Source organism: Pogona vitticeps, chromosome 2, assembly GCF_051106095.1.
Source record: "Pogona vitticeps strain Pit_001003342236 chromosome 2, PviZW2.1, whole genome shotgun sequence".
NCBI lineage: Eukaryota > Metazoa > Chordata > Lepidosauria > Squamata > Agamidae > Pogona > Pogona vitticeps.
This window is the reverse complement of record NC_135784.1, coordinates 91,445,050-91,468,023: the sequence shown is the minus strand read 5'-3', so window position 1 is coordinate 91,468,023 and position 22,974 is coordinate 91,445,050. Positions and strand designations below refer to the sequence as shown.

Genomic DNA, 22,974 nt, shown 5'->3' with positions numbered 1-22,974 from the left:
GAGGTTATTTGTTGAATATGGCCACCTAAATAAGAAATGATAGCTTAGGTGGTTTGAGTGACATGTCCTTTGTAACTGCAACACTGTAAAGGCACAGAGTCTCATTTACATTTCAGAACACAATCAATATCCACAATGTCTTACAACCAGCTTGACTTTTCCCTTTACAGGGAAGAGTTCTTCAGTTTTGCTTAACACAATACACATTAAGCAACAGGGTTTGGGGATCTTACTACATGACAGTGAATTATACATTTTTATTTAAAAGTAGATACAAGGAACAGTTACATTATCCACTACCTAATGGTGCATCAACACAATAGCCAGTTAAGTACTGAATGTGATCATAAATACTGCTCAGAACATTTTCACGCTGCATTAAATCTTGACTTGTAGTTCACTTGTCTGTAGTTGTATCGATGTTAGAACTGGATCGATGCTTCCTTCCAAAGTGGTTGAAGTTTACTAATAGTAAATGAGGTACAAAGAAAAATTGATTCCTTGTAGGTCTATAGTGATTAAATTAATTGTTAGGGACAGCAATGAAAATTGTGTACATCCAATAACAAATTTGATTGTATAATATAATGCCTGCTTCCTATTCAAGAGTTTATCTGCACAAAATATTAATCATTATTAGTTCTTTGATTAGAGTAACAGCTCTTCAATGGAGACAGAGGCTGTGCTGTTCTGTCCCTTTGAATGCTTGTACACTGCATTTATTCCTAGCTGACTTCTGCTTTCTTAGACTGTTCTGTGTGACAATCATCTGTATGTGTTTGCAGCTTGACTTGTTGCTACTAGAATATTATTGGCCCATATAATTCATCATTTCCATTTTCTAAAAACATAACAGTGGGGGCGGGCGCTCAAAATATGCCAAGGTGGTGCATAAAACTATCCAGAGTCTGTAATTTAAAGAGTTCTTCCACACTTCTCCTCCCACCTGCCCTGGGAAGAACTACCTGAAGTGGGTATCTGCAAATACAGACCTTTGTGTGGAGTGCACATGCCATGCCTCATGTATGGATGTGGTAGGGTGTGTGGGTACACCTGCATGCCTTCTCTTTTCTCCACCACAGAAAGAGATATCCACTGGCTGAGCAGCCATGTCAATCAGCCTTAAGGATTTTGACTCCCTGTATGTGGAAACTCTGTGAATGGTTTCAGGGCAGCTCAACACAACATTTGCAAGTGGAGTTAAAGTAAAATTTCCCGTACAGTATTGACATACTCTCGACTCTCTTTCCACATTGACAGTGATGTGAGACTACTAGTATATGGGACTGGAATCTCAATAAAACCTGACTAACAAGTAATATGGCCAACCTGAGCAAGGAGGGTGCAGTTGCTGCCTTCATACCTACTTTGGTTTGGCTTCTGCACACACACACCGTAATATAGGAAGTTTTTCCTGGGTCTACTTCCCTGCTTTTGTAATTTGTGGAAGACCCACAACTAGAGATAAGCACAAAGTACTTTGTTACCCTTTCTCCTAAATTGTGGGCACCTAAGTTATCTCCCACCCACCTTGTCAGCATCTCCTCTCACCGGCCGGCATATGCTGCTCTGTCCCTCCCCATCATGTGAACCCAGACTTCCCTTCTCCATCTCCTCTAGCAACTGGCCACTCAGACAAGGAGGTGGGGCAGGCAGTCTTTGAGGTAGCTTGGACCCAGTCATTTAGGGCTTTATAAATGGGCAGCCCCGCTTGGAGCACATTAGAGTAATCCAGCCAAGAAGAAACTGGGGCATGTGTCACAGTGGCCAGATCAGAGCTCTCCAGAAATGGATGTAGCTGGTAATATTAGTTTAAACTGTGCAAAGGCACTCCTGGACACTGCCAAAACCTGGGCATTCAGGCCCAGAGATGAATCCAGGAGCTCCTCCAAGTTGTGCACTTGTGTTTGGAGAGGGAGCATAACCTCTTAGAGGCAAGTTCTGTCAATATTAGTGAGGCATATATCTATGGACAAAGATTGCAATATCAAAGGCAGAACCGTTTTAGTACATTAACTGTCAACTTTCTGCTGGAAGGTGATACATATATAAATATACATAAATACCAAATATATACGTATATGGTAAATACATAGGAATCACCTGCAAAATGCTGCCAAGGCTACACTTCTGCCTGTGGAGCAAATTGATCATATATATTAGACTAATTCACAAAGGCTAGGCCATAACTCTGGTTCACATACAAACCTTGGGCCATGCTTTTTGCATTTTCACTTTAAAAGGAAGCATTTCATTCTGCTAGCCTAGAAGCACATGAAAGAGATTCTGTGCTCCTACCTTTTCCAGCCAGGACTCCCTGCAGCATCTCCTTCTTTACTTCATACAGTTCTACATTTTTGAGTGAGTTTCATTCTGCAGAGCCCTGTGGGATTAAAAGAACAGCCAGAATCACATACATGTGAGACATCCATGAGAAAAGGGAAAAGTAGATTCAGGAAAGCCACTGTCTAATCAAAACATCAAAACATTCCATTTTTCATTTCAGTGACTTATACTGCTCCCCTTTCCCTGTTTTAATGCTCCTTTTCTGACAAGGAATTTTTATTGGCTTGTACTGCAGAACATTATGGCAGAGTCTGCGATACAAACAGGAAACCCCCTTTCACCCCGACACAGCTGTTTAATGTGCAGACAGGTAAATTGCATTTCAGTCCAATAAATCTATTGTCAGACCTCCTACTGAAACATGGACGGCTGTGCTTATGATTTTGCTGGAAGGCTCTACATCAGATGCTCACAGCTGGATCATAGAAAGAAGCAGTGAGGGCTGATCCATTTGAGCAAAGGGGATATTATCCTGCTTCAGGACCAGGATGCGGACTTACCCCTGTGTTCTCCTGCTATATGGGTGGATGCTTGTTTATTTGCCTGTGTGTGTGTGTGTGTGTGTGTGTGTGTGTGTGTGTGTGTGTGTGTCTGTGTGTGTCTGTGTGTGTCTGTGTGTGTCTGTGTGGGTCTGGGTCTGGGTCTGGGTCTGGGTCTGGGTCTGTGTGTCTGTGTGTCTGTGTGTTTGTGTGTGTATGTGTGTCTATACCCACTTTTGCCCTTGCTCTGTTTGCCACCACCGGCTCTGCCCACCGCTGACTGCTGTGTTTTCATCTCATCAACCATAATGAACATCAGCTGCCCCTGGAAAGAAGTAACCTTCACTGTGTGGGAAGCAGCCCAAGACCATGTCTGGACAACTAGAAACATTGCTATTAAACTGTCTTGCACACATGGTTCTTCCTTCTCATATTTCTGGTGCAACCTGAATTATTAAGGAGCTACTGGACCTGAATCTTGCTTAATAGGAATATGCAGTACCTTCAAACCACACACATAGGTCTGGCTTTCATAACATGTTTTCATTTTTTTCTTGAGCCTTTTCAATTATTCAGCAGCTTTAAAATGTATGAAGCCCCAAACTGCGCTCTGCATTCCAGCTGAGGCTTAACTCGGGCCAAGACAAGTGGAATCATTACTTTCAGTATTATTCTCCTGACTCAAAATAGAATTTTCTGTAGCACTTATACTCAGAAGCTTCTTTTTAGGGCACACCTGCACACTGTTTATTCTTGGAGAAGTGGATACACTTCTATTGCAGATTTCCACAGACTTCACTGTGCATTGGCATATTCACCCAACCAACAAGAGTAATAATATTTTTCATATCCAGCCTTGTATTGTTGACATGATGGATCTTACAGATGAAAAGCTAGGTCTCTTTTCCAGGGATGCTTGACATAGTTCACAAATGCACATCTAGAACTTGATCATAATCATCATAATAACAACGATGATGATGATCACAAAATTGCAACTGGAAGGGATACTATGGATCTTTGAGTCCAGCCCTTGGACTCAATGATCAAGTAGACACAGTGGAGAATCAAACTCCCAATCTTTGGCTCTGCAGCCAGATACCTAAATCACTAAGCAGTGATAATCATGTATGAATGATCATATTTAACACCACTGAACTTAGAGATTTGGTTTTCTTTGGTTGGATTATTATTTTGTATTATTCCCTGTTTATGGGTCCTTTTTAAGGAGAAAGGCAGGATAGAAATGTTTAAATAAATAGATAAATAAATAGATAAATAAAGATAGATAGATAGATACTGTAAGCTGCCCAGGGTAATGACCTGGCCACTAGATGGGTAAGGTAGATTTTTCAATAAATAAAATAAGATCCCAGCAGTAGCATTTTTGCATGGAATCTATTTACCATCAGCAGCAAATTATTCCTAATAAATCAATCTAGAGAAATCAAAGAGTATGCCCATAAGGTTCAGCTCTTTGTGTGTAGGCAGTGAAATATTGTTGAGAATATAGAGAACATAGGCAGGACTATAATTAAGTATTGTCAGACCTGTGATTTCTCCTGTTACATATCATCTCATAAAAATGCTGAAGAATGTGGTTTGTTTTTTTTATACAGATACAGTTCATGAAACTGCTCTGAGTCCCTACGAAGAAAGGCAATAAATACATAAATGTGGTGATATATGAGTACCACTAGATGAAAATTGGTACATGAATCTGCTAGTTGGAAAGCTAAATGCTTTAGAATGAAATTAAAAACAAAAAATGGGCCTTCCAAGTAATGGGAGACTTCACCATATATAAATATGAATTATTTATCTGTTACCATTGTATGAAGACATTCTAGGGAGTAGGTTATACAGCAATAAAACACTATAATAAATATCAGTGGAAACCTGCATTTGACACTGTAGAGTTCATGTAGTGTTAAGAATAGATTGACTGATTAGGACTCAGAAGAACTGGGCTCAAATCTCTGCTTATCCATGGGTATATGTGGCAACATGATTCTCTCACTCATAGATCTCACATACCTTGAAAAACCTATTACGGTTGCTATAAGTCAGAAGCAGCTTGATAACAGATTACTACTACTACAAGACACACTGGCTCCTAAGTAGCTGCTAGGATGGTGGGGGAGAGGGTATGACAACTGAACTCCCTCAGGGTGCTGGGCAATGATGTTCTCCTCAGGATCTGGGGCATAATGTAGCTCCTTGCACCTTTTCTCCTCATTTAATTCTTTGGAGTTATTGAAGTGTCCTCTACAGAGAATTGGGCATCTTCCTCCAGATAATGCTTTAATATCTCTCTCTCTCTCTCTCTCTCTCTCTCTCTGTCTGTCTGTCTGTCTGTCTCTGTCTCTGTCTCTGTCTCTGTCTCTGTCTCTGTCTCTGTCTCTGTCTCTCTCTCTCTCTCTCTCTCTCTCTCTCTCTCTCACACACACACACACACACACACACACACACACACACACACACACACACACACACACACACACACACACACACAATTTTAGCAGATGCCCTGGCATATATTCATATCATAGAATCACAGAATCGTCATAGGGTTGGAAGGGACCTTGGAGGTCTTCTAGTCCAATCCCCTGCCCAAGGCAGGAGACCTCATACCATCCCAGACCTCATACCATCCTGGACAGATGGCTGTCCAATCTTTTCTTGAAAACCTCCAGCAATGGGGCACCCACAACATCAAGAGGCAAGTTATTCCACTGCTTAATGGTTCTCACATCAGGAAATTCCGCCTTATTTCCAGGTTGGATCTCACTCTGACGAGTTTCCACCCATTGGTTCTTGTCCTACCCTCAGGCGCAATGGAGAATAAATTGATGCCCTCTTCCCTGTAGCAGCCCTTCAGATATTGGAAGACTGCTATCATGTCTCCTTTCTGCGTTCTCTTCATTAAGCTAAACATGCCTAGTTCTTTTAGTCATTCTTCATAGGATTTCACCTCCAGTCCCCTTATCATCTTTGTTGCTCTTCTCTTCCAGTGCCTCAGCATCTTTTTTTGTATTGTGGTGACCAGAACTGGACACAGCACTCCAAGTGTGACCTCACCAGTGCAATATAGAGTGGTACTATCACTTTCCGTCATCTTAATGCTATCCTCCTGTTGATACAGCCTAAGACTGTGTTGGCTTTCTTGGCAGCTGCAGCACACTGTTGACTCATCCTTAGGTGGTGGTCGACCAGGACACCTAAATCTCTCTCACAGGTACTACTGTGGAGCCATGTACCACCTATCCTGTACCTGTGCATCTGGTTTCTCCTGCCTAAGTGCAGGACCTTACTTTTCCCACCACTGATCTGCATCTTATTGGACAGGGCCCAATGTCTGCTTAAATCCTTCTGAATGTTGAGTCTATCTTGCAAAGTATTAGCAATTCCCCCCAGCTTTGTGTCATCAGCATATTTTATGAGTTTTCCTTCAGTCCCCTCATCCAGGTCATTATCAAGATGTTGAAGAGCATTGGGCCCAAAACATACTTCCCTCTTTTAGATGTGGTTCCATTGAGGACCACATGTTGAGTGTGGTTGGTCAGCCAGCTGCAAATCCATCTGGTAGTTGCACTGCCTATCCCACTTTGTTCTATCTTACACAGAAGTAGGCTGTGATCTACCTTATCAAATGCCTTACTGAAGTCAAAATATACTATATCCACTGTGTTTCCTTGGTGCACTGATTTAGTCACTTCATCAAAGAAGGGAACAAGATTTGTTTGGCATGACCTGTTCTTAACAAACCCATGCTGGCTTCTAGTAATCACCTTGTTATTTTCTAGGTGCTCACAAATCTGCTGTGTGATTATTTTTTCCAGGATTTTCCCAGGTATTGATGTCAAGCTGATTGGTCTGTAGTTTCCTGGATGCCCCTTCCCCCCCTTTGAAGATTGGAACCACATATGCTCTTTTCCAGTCATCTGGCAGTTTGCCCAGCTTCCAGACCACTCAAAGATATCATTCAGTGGTACCGAGATCACATCTGCCAGTTCTTTTAGTACCCTGGGATGTAAACCATCTGGTCCAGGAGACTTGAACTCATTCAAAGCAGCTAGGTGTACTTTTACCACTTCCTTACCTATTTTGACCTGCTTCCCTCTCCTGTCTCCCACAGTGCTGCTTTTGACAGGGTGGACCAATTTTTCCTTTTGCGTAAATACAGATGCAAAAAAAAAAAAAAAAGAATTAAGCAATTTCACTTTCTCCCTGTTGCCTCTCACCTTCTTGTCATTTTCTCCCATTAGTGGACCAACCATTTCCTTGGCTTTCCTCTTGCTCCTTACATGTTGAAAGATTTTTTTTATTTTTGGCAAATTTTTTTGCAAGTCTTAGCTCATTCTGAGCCATAGCCTTCCTGACCCCATCCTTGCAGATTTGAGCTATTTGCTGGTATTCTGTTCTAGTTATGAGCCCCCTTTTCAGTTTTTTATACTTATCCTTTTTGTCCCTTAATTTGTCTGTGTGCACCCATGCCGGTCTTGTCAGACGTCTCTTGTTTTTCTTTTTCTATGGTATTGTTTTGGTTTGGGCTTTTATTTTCTCGCCTTTCAGGATTTCCCAAGCATCCTGAACTGTTTTTCCCTTTAGGATTTCCATCCATGAAGTCCTTCCTATTACATCTCTTAGTTTGTTAAAGTCAGCTCTCTTAAAATCTAGGACATTAGTCTGAATTTACCGTGAGTTACCCTTGCCTGCACTCCTGCCAACCTAGCAGTTCGAAAGCATGCAAATGCGAGTAGATAAATAGGGACCACCTCGGTGGGAAGCTAACAGCGTTCCGTGTCTAAGTTGCACTGGCCATGTGACCACGGAAGATTGTCTTCGGACAAAACGCTGGCTCTATGGCTTGGAAACGGGGATGAGCACCGCCCCCTAGAGTTGAACACGACTGGACAAAAAATTGTCAAGGGGAACCTTTACCTTTACCTTACCCTTGCCTGCATGATGATGAATTCTGATATAACATGGTCGCTTTCTCCTAAAGTTCCTACAATTTCCATTACCTCAATTATTTCCTCCCTATTACTAAGTATTAAGTCCAGTATGGCTGACCTTCTAGTTCCCTCCTCCACCTTTTGGATGATGGAGTTGTCAGCCAAGCATGTCAGGAACCTGTTGGATCTCCCACTTGCTGCAGAGTTGGTCTCCCAGTTGATATCTGTGTAGTTAAAGTCCCCCATTACTACAGTGGTCCGTTTCCTACACATCTCAGCGAATTGATTTGCAAAATGTTCATCTATTTCCTCTGCTTGGTTAGGTGGCTTGTAGTACATGCCTACAGCTATGTCATTAGTTTTCCCCCTAATATTCACCCAAAGAGCTTCGGGAAGATTTTCATCCTTGGTCCCCTGTTCTCACAGTACAGGAGTAGTAATTCTTTACATACAGTGCAACTCCTCCTCTTCTGTTCAGCCTGTTTCTCTTGAACAAATTATATCCTTCCAGCAGCATATGCCAGTCATGGGTTTCGTTCCACCAAGTTTTGGTAATGGCAACAATGTCATACCTGCCCTCACATACTAGGACTTGAAGTTCTCACTGTTTGTTCCCCATACTTTGAGCATTAGTGTACATGCATCTGAGCCCTTTATGGCTGATCTTTTGTTTGGTTGCTGCGTCTCATGTTTTATACTTGACTGTCCCTTCTTACCACTTCTTTCCTCGTTGTCAAGTTCAGTGTCTAGGGGTTTGTGCTTTGGGCTTTGTCCCAGAGATTGTCCTCCTTCCCGCTGCAGATTTAGTTTAAAGCCCTTTGGATGAGTTGAGAGAGATGTCTGCCAAACATGTTCTTCCCAGTCCTTGTGAAGTGCCACCCATCTCTTGCCAGGAGCACTTCAAGTAGGTAGTGTAAGCCATGGTCCAGAAATCCAAAGTTTTCTTGATGGCACCATCCCTTGAGCCATCAGCTTACCTCTGCAATCCTCCATTCCTTCATTGGATGTTGACCCTCTGTTGGAAGTACAGATGAAAATACCACCTGAGCTTCCAGTTCTTTTGCCTTCCTGCACGGTTGCTCATAGTCCCTTGATATGTTTCTTAGGCTCTTCTTTGTCGTATTACTGGTCCCAACATGAAAGTGAAGGAGGGGATAATAATCAACGTGTTTTCTTCTTTGGGGTACCCGACAGGCTCCTCTTCCTTGTAGCAATCTGAGCTGCTTTTCAGCTTCAGAGGTCATCTGCTAGACTCATAATTCTTTTCTAGAAATTCAGTATTATTTCAAGAGAAAGCAATTTCATTCAGAGCTGGCAGCTGGTGGATTCCCCTACTTCTATTCCTTTCCTCTTTTTGGTCCCCCTCAAATAAATAATAGTTAAAAAATTAAAAATAATAACAATGGTAATGTTAGTAAAAAAAATCAGAAATAAATTGCCAGCTGTTAAGGAAGGAAGGAAGGAAGGAAGGAAGGAAGGAAGGAAGGAAGGAAGGAAGGAAGGAAGGAAGGAAGGAAGGAAGGAAGGAAGGAAGGAAGGAAGGAAGGAAGGAAGGAAGGAAGGAAGGAAGGAAGGAAGGAAGGAAGGAAGGAAGGAAGGAAGGAAGGAAGGAAGGATGTACAAAACCTTCGTTAAAAGTGCTATTTGCTGTGCCACTTACGTTTCAGTTCTTAAAGCAGGAATGAATAAATTGTAGCCTGTTTGTTTTTTCCATTTTAAAAAGGGTGAATTCCAACTCCTGAAAGGCTCCTGGACCGTCAATGCACACTAATGATTTACACAAGGCAAAATATGAAATGTGTTTGTTTAAATCAAGGATGAGAAAATGTTCACCTTTTTAATAATATGGATTTCAACTCCCACAAGACCAAGTGAGTGTTACCATGGGATCAGGTTATAGGATTTGGAGTTCAAAACATCTGGAAGCACATCTGCAGTCTTTACTATAATGGTTTCAACTATTTGTTGCTGTGAGCTACCCTTATTCTACAGCACAGTATTTTCAGGCGGTTTGGCCCCAAATCAATAATAAATAGCCTATTCTAGGAGTCATAGAATCTCTGCTCATTAGGTTGCACATAGGGTGCCTTTCAAAGAACTAGGACTCCTAGGAAGCACCGTGGCAGCTTCTTTTTAATGCAAATCAACAACAGATACTACACTTGATCTTAGCCAAAAGGCCGAGAAGCCGAAAAAATTATTGGGAATATAAATGATTGCCCCCAGTTACAATGCAGGAAATTAAAGTCATTATACAATCAATAAATAATAACAGAGCTCCTGGAGAAGATCTTTTAACCGAAAACTTTTTAAGGAAGTGATAGATTGGTGGGCAGCCTTGCTAGCTGGCTTGTTTACACATATAAATAACACAGGTTGTATGCCTAAAGGATGGAGATCAAGCATAGTTATCCCATTGTACAAAAAAGGCGATTGTAAAGACCCCAAAAATTATCGGTCAATAAGCTTAATAGATATTGCAGCTAAAATCTATGCAAGATCGATCCTGCAGAAATTAGAAGAATGGGCTGATAAAAACTCCATCTTAGTGGAAGAACAGGCAGGTTTCAGACAAGGGAGGAGCACTACTGACAACTGCTTTACATTATTGCATTTGATCTTAAAATACTCCTCCAAAGGCAAACAGTTTTATACAGCCTTTACAGATCTAAGTTCAGCCTTCGACTCAGTTAATACAGTAGATCTTATGAATGAAACTTCTAAAGACCAACATCGATAGGAGACTTTTACACCTTATAATGGCTCTTTATATGAACATGAACCTGAAAGTCAAAATAGGAGTCAATCAGGTTTTAACTATTAAGATTCCCACTTTTAAAGGAGTGTGCCAGGGTTGTATTTTTGGCTCCATTCCTTTTTAACTTCTATATTAATGACATAGTTCCATTTATGTTCAACCTGGATTTCCATATGCCAAAAATATTACTGTATTTTTCCATGTATAAGACCATACTTTTGTCTAAAATCTTTAGACTAAAAATTGAGGGTCGTCTTATACACAGAAGTAAGCTGAGTAGAGAAAAAAACAAGTGGAGAGGAAAGCAGGGATCAAAGAGATCCTGCAGGGTTTTGATCCCTGCTTTCCCCTCCACTTGCTAAGCCTTAGCAAAAGAAAAGCAGAGATTAAAGTGCTGCAGGATGGCTTTGATCCTTGCTTTCCCCTCTGCTTACTAAGCCCATGGAGCTTAGCAAGTGTAGGGGGAAAGGATCAAAGCAATCCCATGGCTATATAAGGGGGAAAGGGATCAAAACAATCATGCAGTCGCGGGATTGCTTTGATCCCTTTCCCCCTCCTTTTGCTAAGGCCCGCGGGGCTTAGCATGAAGGGAGAAAGCAGGCATCAAAGTGATCCTGCAGTGCTTTGATCCCTTTCTCCCTACACTTGCTAAGCCCCATTCAAGATTTCTTAATTTTGGGTTAGAAAAGTGGGGGGGGCGTCTTATACATGGGGGCATCTTATACACAGAAAAATATGGTAGTTAGATCTGTAAATGTTCTCCTCTACACAGATGATATGATTTTAATGTCTACAACACCAGTTGGTCTGCATAGGCAACTGAGAAAGTTCACAAATATTGTCAGCTTAATGATTTAGTTACTAATAACAGTAAATCAAAAGTTGTCTTTGGAAAGAAAAGGAAACAACATAAATGGTTCATAGAGGCAAAAGAAATAGAACAGACTGGAACCTATAATTATCTTGGCACAGTTTTCTCTGCAACAGGATCTTGGTCACAACAGATAAAGAGAAATGAAACAAAAGCTTTAAAAGGTAAAGGTAAAGGTTCCCCTTGACAGTCCAGTCATGTCCAACTCTAGGCGGTGGTGCTCATCTCCGTTTCCAACCCATAGAGCTAGCATTTCTCTGCAGACAATCCTCCGTGGTCACGTGGCCAGCATGACTAGACACGGAACGCCGATTACCTTCCCACCGAAGTGGTATCTATTTATCTATGCGCATTTTTGCATTTTGCATGCTTTCAAACCGCTAGGTTGGCGGGAGCTGGGACAAGCGACGGGGGCTTACTCCATTGTGTGGATTCGATCTTACGACTGGAGGTCTTCTGACCTTGCAGCACAGAGGCTTCTGTGGTTAACTCTCTGAACAAGCTACTTAATCATAAATATTCCGGCTCCTTCCAACCACTTAAAGTATTTAAAGGAAAGGTATTGTCAACACTAATCTTTGGGGCAGAAATATTGGGCCTGGGTATTAATAAGAAAATTGAAAAACTTCAGATCAAATTCACAGTGAACAAATTTAATGCCTCGCTTAACGAGGATAATCCGTTCCAGCGAAATCGCTGTAGAGCGAAATCCTTGTTAAGCGAAATAAAAATTCCCATTGAAACGCATTGAAAACCCGTTCAATGCATTCCGATGGGCTGAAAACTCACCGTCCAGCGAAGATCCTTCATAGGGGCGGCCAAAGTGGTCAAAATGACCAGATAGGCGGGGTATAAATAAAATAAATAAATAAAATAAATTAAATAAAATATGTATGGCTCTAAAGAGCACTTAATAAACCCTTTGTAAACCAAATATGACTTTGTTCTGACTTCTTTTGCCCATCACAGGCATCCTTCAGTCTCGAGAGACTATGGTAACGTGCTCTGTATGGAGGAGTTGGAACAGCGTCTAGTGTTTTGACGCTGTACGCAAAGCTGGAGTGTCCTCTCCAGGGCACAAAGCATGGGTAAAATAATATGTAGGATAGGCTGTTACCCAAGGAGCAAATCCCCCCTCTCCACGTCACTGAAATAGTCCAATGGAAAGGCAAGAGCCAATACACCTGGTTCCAGCAATGTCACAGGAGTTGACAGAATGACACGAACTGCCTCTGGGTCTCCAGTTTTGGATTTTGCCTCGAGGTTAACTCCTGAAGCCTTTTCCATCAGTGGATATAGCCACAAGGCAGTGGAGGTTTGAAATCAGAGCTTTCCTTCTCCAAGATGGGCTGCCTGCCAGGGCTGATGGATCCCACCTACCTGACCTGCTGGGTCATGGCATGGAGGCCAATGGCGGCGCCTCAGTGGGGGTTTGAAGTCAGAGTTTTCCTTCTCCTAGATGGGTTGCCTTCCAGGTCTGAACGAGTCCCACCTATCTGGCCTGTTCCCTCACAGCATGGAGGACGATGGCAGTGCCTCAGTGGGGGTTTGAAGTTGGAGTTTTCCTTTCCTAAGCACAAGCCGCTGACAAAATGCTGGATGAAGCTGCCTTTCATCTTCCATTTCTGATGATGGTGTCATGCCTCCAATTTCATATCTTCTTCAGAGTCATTGTAACTTGTGGTCACTGGTGATCCTTCCCCGCCACCTATTTCAGTCCCCAAATTGGTAGAAGACTTCACCTGATGTTTTGTTGGAGGAAAGCTCTTCTGCTTTTTGTACTTTTTGGTTTTCAGAAGTTACCACTTCATTGCAGAAGTTTTTTGTACTTCTGCAATGAAATCAGGCTGTTAAAGTAGCCCTTTAGGATCCAAAAAACAAAGGTATATTTTAGGATGCCCAATAGGATGTTTCGGGAAACCTACAAGCAGATTTGTAAAAGGAGTACCTGGAAGAAAACTTTCCTCACCCTCCTCTATGTCGGAAGCATCCTGCTCAGTCCAGTGAAATAGATTTGACTTCCTCACCCCAGTTGTTTTGTCAGAGGAAAGGTCTTCTGTCTTTTCCACTTTTGGTTTTCAGGAGTTGTTGCCAAGCTGCTTTCCTCTGTTGAGGACATAATAACTCTACCTAAAGTCTCTGCTGGAGACTTTATAAAGTTGACAAAAATTGACATCACAAAGTGTGGTCAAGGTATTGTTACCCGGTGTGGGGGTGCCATTCCCAAGGTTGCTAAGCCACATGGGTGTTGTAGAGTACCTGCGCAAACATCCGTTCATGGGAGGCAATAGGGCTGCAGCTTTAATGAGAAACTGGGGAACATGGGTAGTTTCAAAATGAAATGTTAAAAACGTGGGTAGTTTTAAAATAATAATTGTGTGTGTTATATATCATCATGATAGAAATGACTTATAGCAACCTTAACTGAATTTTTAAGATAAGAGAGATATTTAGGGAGCGGTTATTCCATCTACCCCTGTTGATTTAATTCTTCCAAGTGCTTTCAGAACAGTTTTCAATTCACTTTCTAGAATTGCTGGTTCTACATCATAGGATTACTCTTCAAAGGAATCTGTCACTCTTTTATCTCTTCTGTATAGGTCTTCAGTATACCATTCCCAACTTTTCTTTGTTTTCTTATAGTCAGATAGTGTGCTTCTCTGTTCCCTCTTCTATTTCTTTACAATTACCACTATAGTAGTTCTGGTTGTGTCTAAGTGACAGTAGTTGAATAGCTGTACTCAGGATTCTAATCCTATTTCTGTCATTTTTTTTTATTTGTTGCCTATTCTTTACAATTTCAAGTGTTTGTTCTGTCAACCGTTTAGGTTTTTCCTTTCTTTTAGCCCATAGGAACACATTAATTAGATTTCAATGCATTCCTATGGGAAAACGCATTTCGCAAGACAAATTTTTCACAAGACAACATTAACAGCGGAACGAATTAAATTTGTCTTGCGAGGCACCAATGTATTTATATTTATATGTTTTACAATGTAATATTGAAATTATCTGCTGACTTATTCAATTAAAAACGTTATGTATGTTTGGGGGGAAAATGGGAAGCAACAAGAAACATGCAGGCTAGAGGAACCAATGGTCAAAGTAAATCACATGAAAGCCCTTCTGTGATGGTGGTGGGGAAACTTACAGGTATCCTGATTTAGGTTTCTGAGATGTAATTTCTAGAATTCTTGGAGAGTTCCAGAAATTGAAGTTGAAATTGCAAAAGACCACACTTCTAGTGCATAAAATTGGTGGCTCCTACTTTGGTCACTCACAAGGGTCTGAAGAAATTTAAACAGGAACAATCTGAAATGCACATGATGGGAGTGCTCTGTAAGTGTCAAAACGTGTGTGTGTGTGCACATGCACGAACATGATTTCTGATTACACTCCCCAAAAAAGATGAAACACTATCAGAAATAAATATCATTTCCCAGAAATGGAAAATGAATCTGTGTATATTGAGCACAGAAACTATCATAAACTCAGATCAACCAACTGCAGAGACTTTCAGAGATTCACAAGCTTTTAACAAGTTTTCGTTTCTTTCTTTTGCTTGGTGGAAAAAAGGACAACAAACCTTAATTTGGTAGCTGCCAGTGATGTGGACAGGTCCTTGGGTCTGAGTCCCAAGTCCAAGTCTTTGGTACCAAGCCCCAGGTCCCAAACCCAAGTCCAAGTCCCTATCAAGAACAAACCTTTTCCCCACAGAAAAAAAAAGGAGGGGTGGGTATGTTCCGAGTCACAAGTCGAATCGGAGTCATTAAAAAGAAACCCAAGTCAAGTCCAAGTCAAGTCACCGGTGTGACTTAAGTCTGACTTTACAGTGAATCCCATGAATCAGGTGTCCATCCATGGTAACTGCTTTACTTTAATTCTAAGAAAAGCTGAAAAATTCAACTATTATATGATTTTTGGTGCTATATTCTCTCTCTCTCTGAAAACTTACCTTATGAAGTTAGCATTCAAAATGCTTACTAGTCACTTCTATAAGCTATAAACTGGCTAAACGGCTTGTGCCCTGGATACCTGAAGGACCGCCTCCTTCCATATGAGCCTACCTGGCAGTTAAGATCTAGCCAGGGGGCCCTTTTAAAAGAGCCATCCCTCAAGGAGGTAAGAGCGAGGGCTTGTAGACGGAGGGCCTTTTCAGCAGCTGCCCCCAGACTATGGAATGCTCTCCCAGTTGAGATTCGTCTTTTGATGTCAGGTCAAAACCTTCCTGTTCCAGAAGGCTTTTAATTGAAATAACATCAACTGTGGGTCCTGATGTCAATTTTTTAGAGTATCTATTTTAATTGTATTTTAATCGTTTTATCTTTTATTGTATTTTAATTGTATTTTAATTGTTGTAAGCCACCCAGAGACCTTTGGGTAGAGTGGGCGGCATATAAGTTAAATAAATAAATAGTTTGGTGAGTTAGTTATCTGTCTGTGGAGCAACAGATCAGGAGTTTGATCTCCCACAATGCCTCTTGTGTGCTGTCACTGTGGATTTTTTTGCATTGGTTTTAGTGATCATATCACCTGAATCAATTTGAATGGATCTGGAGTGGTGTTTGTTTGTTTGTTTGTTTGTTTGTTTGTTTGTTTATTTATTTATTTATTTATTTAACTTATATGCCGCCCACACTACCCGAAGGTCTCTGGGCGGCTTACAGCATTTAAAATACAATAAAAAGGCAAAATAAAAGGGCAAAATAATTAAAATGCAATTAAAATATATATTCTAAAAATTGCCATCAGACCTACAGCTGATATTATTTCAGTTAAAAAGCCATTTGGAACAACAGGTGTTGTTGTTGTTTTGTTTTGATTTTTTAAGCAGAAGCTCCAGAGGCAAAGGCAAAAACTATGGCTTGGGCTGAGAGAACTCTGAGCTGATTCACATTTCCTTTTGCATCATGTAGTCAATGAAAAAAAACCTGAATCGTCCCATACCAATCCTGGTTTCTCATTTCCCATTGAGAATGAGTGAGGATGAGTGCAGCAAGAGTCATTGATTGGGGGTATATCAAGCACCCCTAGACCAGGGTCTTACCCCAGATACTACTTCCTGACCAAAGGGGACACAGAGAGGCACATCAATCTGCAGTCACTAAACTCGCCCCCTTGACCAGCCAGCCAGTGAAGGTCTTGGCATGTGGTAGGGCACCTGGCCCACAACCCAACTCAGAGGATGTGCAAGAGGCAGAAAGAGCAGAAGTAGCAATAGCAGGAGGGGATGGGGACCCAAGGACCTTGACCAGGCTCCTGCACTAGAAGCCAGCCCTGTGGAGCATTAGGTAGCTCAGGACTACACTAAAGCCCCAATGCCATCCATCATCAGACTGTTGATTCCCCAACTCCAGTGGTGGCAACGTGGGGTCCAGCAGAGACCTAACCACTCAGAGGGCAGGTGCTTGGAATTGTGTCACTTGAAGGACTGACACAGTCCTTCTGGCTGGCTCCCCTTCTTTTCTTGTTTCCCACTCCCCAATCCTAACTGAGTTTGAACAGCTCTGTGAGGCCTTCATTTATGGAGAGTAGTATGGCTTGCCCTCACCCAGTTACTCACATCTTTCTCTATAAAGAATCAAGAAAGAAAGCAGTCAGCTAAAATGACAGAGGAATCCCCCAAGAAGAACCATTTTAATTTATCAGTAGGCACTGTTACTGTTTTGTCCTCCAAGAAAAGAACAGAAACTCAGAAATTACCGTCCGGAAACTTTGCCTCTGTGTTGTTGTGGTTTTCTCCCACCTTTTTCATCTTCCTTTCTCATTTCAGGTATTTCTTCATGTTGCTATTAATGAGCCTTGCTCTGGCTTTTATTTGTTCAGAAAGCTGGCATTTTCCAGCCAAGGGCAAGCTCAGCATTGTAAGGAGGCCAAACTTCGGACGCACAAATTATGTGCCTATGGAGAGCACAATTGCTTCTTTCTGTATACTTTGGGGAAAGGGGGCAGGGAGAGGAGGGGAGCTTCCAATAGGAGGTCTTCCAGGCTATAGCTCATGAATACAGCCCTCTAGTTGGGGACAATCTTAATTCCTGTATTTCCAGTGGACATATAGAATTATTTACTGTCATGCTGATTAGATTATTTGTTTTCTGTCTTCAAGATACTGTGGAATTATATATTCAGAGGTATCTAGGTTGCTTAGGTATGCTTATGAAAGCAATTCATTCTTCTTACACAAACTCAGTGCATCAACACGACACTGTAACAGCATCTTTATAGTGCTTTAACTTCCATGGTGCTGCCCTTTAGAATCCTGGTATTCATACTTTGGGGAAGTACCGTACTTAGAATTTGCTGCTTGAGAGCTCTAGTTTGGTAGTTCAGGGGAGTGGATCTCAACTCTCTAGCAAGGAATTCTACGTACTTCCCCAAGGTGCAGATTCCCGGCTTCTGTAGGATGGAACCACAGCTAGCTAAAATGGTGCCCAGCTGCTATAACTATGCAGTGTAGAAACATTCAAATGTTGCTGCCTTCTACCAGCTGTAAGAAAAACAGGCCTGTAGCTCATAAATACTGGATTGCCCATCAAAGCAGGCTTGGAAATCAGCTCTCCTACTGTGTGGCATTGGATTAAAGCATGCATTGTTCTGCCTCTGTAGAATATTGGCTGAAGTTCAATGCAAAATGAAAGGATTTGACAACTCTTTGCCAACATTCCACTTTTTGGCAGCTGAGTAAAAACTCTATCCATGTTTTCGGATTTATAAGTAGGCTCCTCCCTTACACACTTACAGCTACACACATGCAGAAAAATCCGTTCAAGGTTTAATGTTTGATTCCATTTATGTTAAATCTATTTAATTAACAATTTATCATTTCCTTATTTGCAGTGAACTATACAGAAGGACTTGCCAAGTTTTTGACTGATTGCCCCCAGAAAGAGCAGATTGACAAACTTGACCTGGAGCAAATAAAGCCCATTTGAGTTTATAAAATAATGTTTCCAATTTCAACTCTCTTGATACTTGTTTGGTTTCTATTTAATCTGCTGGAAAATGTCTTGTTTTACTTGCCTCCATCTGGCTTCAGGCAGTGTGATGAATATTATCATCTCAGAAGGAAAACAACCGATGAGAGATTCTTACCTCAGTATTATTTCCATAATTTCATTCAGACCTTTTATGCAGTTTCTTTTGCACTTCTGCTTGTTAAATGGGTATAAATTTACACCCTTCTCTAACTGAGTGAGACTTTGTGAGAACGCACCCATTAAAACATAATTAATGCTCCACCATGGTGGCAAAAGTCAAGGATGGCAGATCTCACTCAAATAGAAAACCTTACAACAAACAAAATAGCAGGAGAAACATATAATCTCCTTTTCTATAGAATAGTGAAACATTGGTGTTGTTTCTTCTAACTTCAAGGTTGTATTTAGCAGCCATTTAACCATAAATTGTTTCTGAAATGTTAGCTCAGCGTCAGAGAAATATGTAATGCTTCTTCAACATGCCACGTGTAGAAGGCTCTATAGCTCACCTAAATGGGAAATGGGGTCTGAAGCTTGTCTCCTTCCACAGAAATGAACAATGGATTGTGAAACCTGTCTCCTTCATGTTAACATTTCGTGTGCTGGTCTGTTGGAGGAAAACCCAACAAAGTGCTTACTTCATCCATTTGAGGAAGTACAAAGGTCTAACTCAGCATCCCACATCTTGTGGTTTGGAGTAAACTCCTCTTAGGCCCATCTAGCATGGCCAATGGACAAGCATGGTGAGCTGTAGGACAAATCATTTTGCAGGACCCAGGTAAGACAATGCTTCTGGCTTCAACAAGAAATGCACCCATCATTTACAGGGAGATCAAGCAACAGCAATTGTTTGGCTTTGTTTCAGACATTAGGAGATCAAGCATGTTGTTTTGCTACCTCTGAAAAATATTTGACATGTGTTGGGCTCAATTAAAAGCACATAAATTATACACTGGCGGTTTCCTTTTATTCTTTCCCCTACAATTTGTACTCCTCCCATTTTTCTTTCCTGCCCTCTGTGATGAGCCACTGAAACAAATGTTTCATTTTCTGCCAAAATAGTTGAGGCCTCAGGGTTTTAACCAAACCTTATAGAAGGGCTATAGGAAAATTTATTTTTCTAGTCAAGCCTTCCTTAAATAGCATTGTCTTCCTGAGCTCTTGTGCATTCCTGTAGCCATTTGGTCAACCTTTGGTCCTGCCTTCTGTCTCGTTCCTTGTTCCTGCCAGTTTGTCCTTCAGTCTTGGCTTACTCTTCAATGCTGACTAATGACCTTGAGCCATGACTCCCAGACTCCAGCAAATATGGAACTGGCTTGGATCGGTTACATTTTGGGTTCGTATGTTGTACCAGCTAGTATAATGCTGCAGCCCAGCCTCACTATGGAAATCATCAGAGAAGGTCAAGAAACCATCCTGCAATGACTGCATTTAACCATAATGGTCTGTCTTATCTCTGATTTGCAAATGCAAATGCTCTTTTATATTGACTTTCCCAATATTTTAAGCAGATTCAGCATTGACTATAAAAGTGGGGTGGGGGATCCATGTGGCCCTTGTACATGATCCAGAGACAAGAGTATGTAATGTCTCTATTGTGTGTGTGTGTGTTCTGTGCCATCAAGTAGAAACCGACTTATAGCACCCCTAATAGGGCTTTCAAGGTGAGATATTTTAAAAGTTGTTTTACCAGTCCCACTCTCCTAGTGAGTTTACATAGCCAAGTGGGGATTCGAACCCTGTTCTCCAAAGTCCTAGTCTGTCACTAAGTCCAATACAGTACACCACATTGATATCTCTATTAGACTGCTAAAAACAAAATCACAAACAAAAGCTCACTTTTGGACCACATACGCCTTCATCTGTGGATGGTGTAGGGGGAAAAAAGGCAAGAGTTCCAAATACCAGCTAGACATCTAGCCATGATTATCTGAATTCTTGTATTTTTTTCCCCACACCATCCACAGATAAGTGATGCCCAGCCTGATGAAGATTCATATGATCTGAAAGCTGCATTTGTTTTTAGTAGTCTTTTAAAAAAATAGAGGTATTGCATACCCTCGCCTTTGAACAGTCACTACGGATGCTGAACTGTTAGGTGCTCAAGGCCAATCCCAAGCTCTTGAAACTAACAGATTTGCATTTATGTAAAGCCAGAGAGAGAGAGAGAGAGAGAGAGAGAGAGAAAAACTCTCAAGCTTATTTCTGCAGCTCCTACTCTTCAGCAATATTAAACAATTGGGAAGAATTTGAAACTCCGTAACCATTTAAATCAGGGGTCTCAAACTCAATTTACCTGGGGGCCACTGGAGGCAGAGTCTGGGTGAGGCTGGGCCGCATCACATTTTCCACCAAGCGGAGCAAGAGCCTGAGGAAGCCGCCCAGGAGTTTCCTTAGCCCGGCTGGGACTCCGAAGAGAGGGGGGTGCAAGACCTCGTCACCAGCCACAGCCCCCTCCAGCTCCTTCTTCACTACCACCACTAGCAGCAGTAGCAGGATGAAGAAGTGGAGAAGGGAGGGAGCACTGGTGACTGCCTAGCGAGGGGTTGAGGCTGAGGGGAGGGGTGAGGAGGGCATGACATAAAATTTAAAAAAACTCAGAATTCACCTTGCCAAAGGAGAAAAGCCCCCATCGGTACCCACGAAATTAAACAGAATGGAGTGGGGCCCCCACAGGTGCATGCGCGCACACACACCGACACACGCATGCGCATGGTGGTCCAGCAACCTTCCTCTGAGGGGGCCCTCAAAAAAGGCGCACTCAGCAGCAGCAGCTACCCCCACCACAACAGAGGAGCAAACTTTGTGAGGTGAGCCCAGGCAGCCTCCAGAGCCAAGGTGGCTGAAATGGTGGACAAAGAGGAGGAGGAGGAGGAGGAGGAAGCACCATTGGGTGCTGAGGCGGCCGCTGGCTGGGCTGGTGCTGGGGGTGCCGAGAGAGAAAGAGAACCACAGAGCTGCTTTCCTGGAAGAGGCGGAGGTGGCAGCAGCTCCTCTTGGTGACTTGGAGGCGCTCTTCGAGGACGGGCCGGGAGTGAGCTCCGCTCTCAAGCATGGCTCGGCGGTGGCTCAGCCACTCGGGGAAAAGGGCTAGCAGTGCGCCTTGCTCACTGGCTCTCTCCCAAGACAGCTCCTCTTGCACCCTCCATCCAGAACTGCAGCCCGGCAGACAGGCACGCTGGCTGGCAGGCTGCAGTTCCAGATGGAGGGTGCAAGAGGCGCTGTCTTGGGAGAGAGCAGGCGAGCGAGGCAAGGCTTTTTTTGACTCTTGACAGCAGAGGACGCGTGGGCGCTTCAGGGGCGGCAGGCAAGGCGAGGGCCACAAACTATCATCTGGCGGGCCGCAAATGACCCCCGGGCTGCATGTTTGAGACCCCTGATTTAAATAATTTCAAAAACTCAATAAATTTCAAACAGCATATGTAGTGTATATGGACTGGTTCTGGTTCTGTACTTACTGAGTATGCTCCTCAAAATATTCCTCTATTCCTCTGAGAGAGGAGAACAGAGTGTGTCATAACCTACCAGTGTGCTGAATGCTGTTGTGAGGGCAGGAATTGGAAGCTGCATGAGAGTAATATGATGGACAGGTCAGTGACCACTCCTGTCTATCACAATGGAACCCTGATTCAGGAGCCAATGGTTGTACAGAGGAGGCGGAACTAAGGAAATATAAGAAGAATGGAAGACAGTTAAAGATCAGTTAGGGATGAGTAAGGGATATGAGTTAGAGTTAGGGACTTCAGTTAAAGATAGTAGAAGCAGTTTAGGCAGTTAGGACCAGTCTTGTGTTAGAGAAGAATAGAGAGATAGAGAACAAGATAAGAAATGAATAAATACCTTGAGTAACATGATTATACATAAGCAAATATAAATGTTATAAAAGCACAGTTGATTGAATGAATAAAATAAGACCATCTGTGATTAGCTTTACATGATTTACTGATATACACATAAATAAACATTGTTATATGGAAGAACTGTGATTTAAGAGTCATATTTAATAGAGTGAGGAATAAATCCTCTGGTGGCAACGGAAAAGGGTTGAGAAATAAATGACATGCCTGAAAGTGAACCTGGGTTGTGTGGAAGAACAAACAGGGGAACTGGGTGTGTGTGACAAGTACTTTTTCCGAGAACCCACTGGATGACATCTTACTGCTTATAGTAGGTATTGGGAAGGATACCTTAAGTCATTTCATTATGCAGAAAATAGGAAGTTTACAAATAATGATAATATGCCATTGCAGATAAACTATTAGCATGCTCTGTGCTGACTACCATTTACTAGCATTTATAAAATATGAAATGAAATATTACTTGGAATCCTATGCAGATAAAAAATTATTCCAAAAATATCTGACAATGCAAGAAGTTAAAGTAAAGGTTCCCCTTGACATTTAGTCCAGTTGTGTCCGACTCTAGGGGGCGGTGCTCATCCCCATTTCCAAGCCGTAGAGCCAGCGTTTGTCCAACGACAGTTTCCGTTGTCATGTGGCCAGTGTGACTAGACACGAAACACCGTTACCTTCCCACCGAGGTGGTACCTATTTATCAACTCACATTTTCATGCTTTCGAACTGCT

At 42.1% G+C, this 22,974-nt stretch overlaps 1 long non-coding RNA gene and 1 pseudogene across 1 annotated transcript in view; both read right to left on the bottom strand.

The window, feature by feature from the left end:
• Positions 1-242: 242 nt before the first annotated feature.
• The window catches only part of LOC110080767 (uncharacterized), a 39,039-nt gene continuing 16,307 nt past the window's right edge, over positions 243-22,974 (bottom strand). Inside the window, exons 3-4 of the long non-coding RNA XR_012083656.2 lie at positions 2,299-2,383; positions 243-465 (exon numbers count right to left, since the gene is read on the bottom strand). This is a non-coding gene — a long non-coding RNA (uncharacterized LOC110080767). The remainder of the gene's footprint in view (positions 466-2,298; positions 2,384-22,974) is intronic.
• Positions 9,862-9,975, bottom strand: LOC144587677 (U2 spliceosomal RNA; annotated as a pseudogene).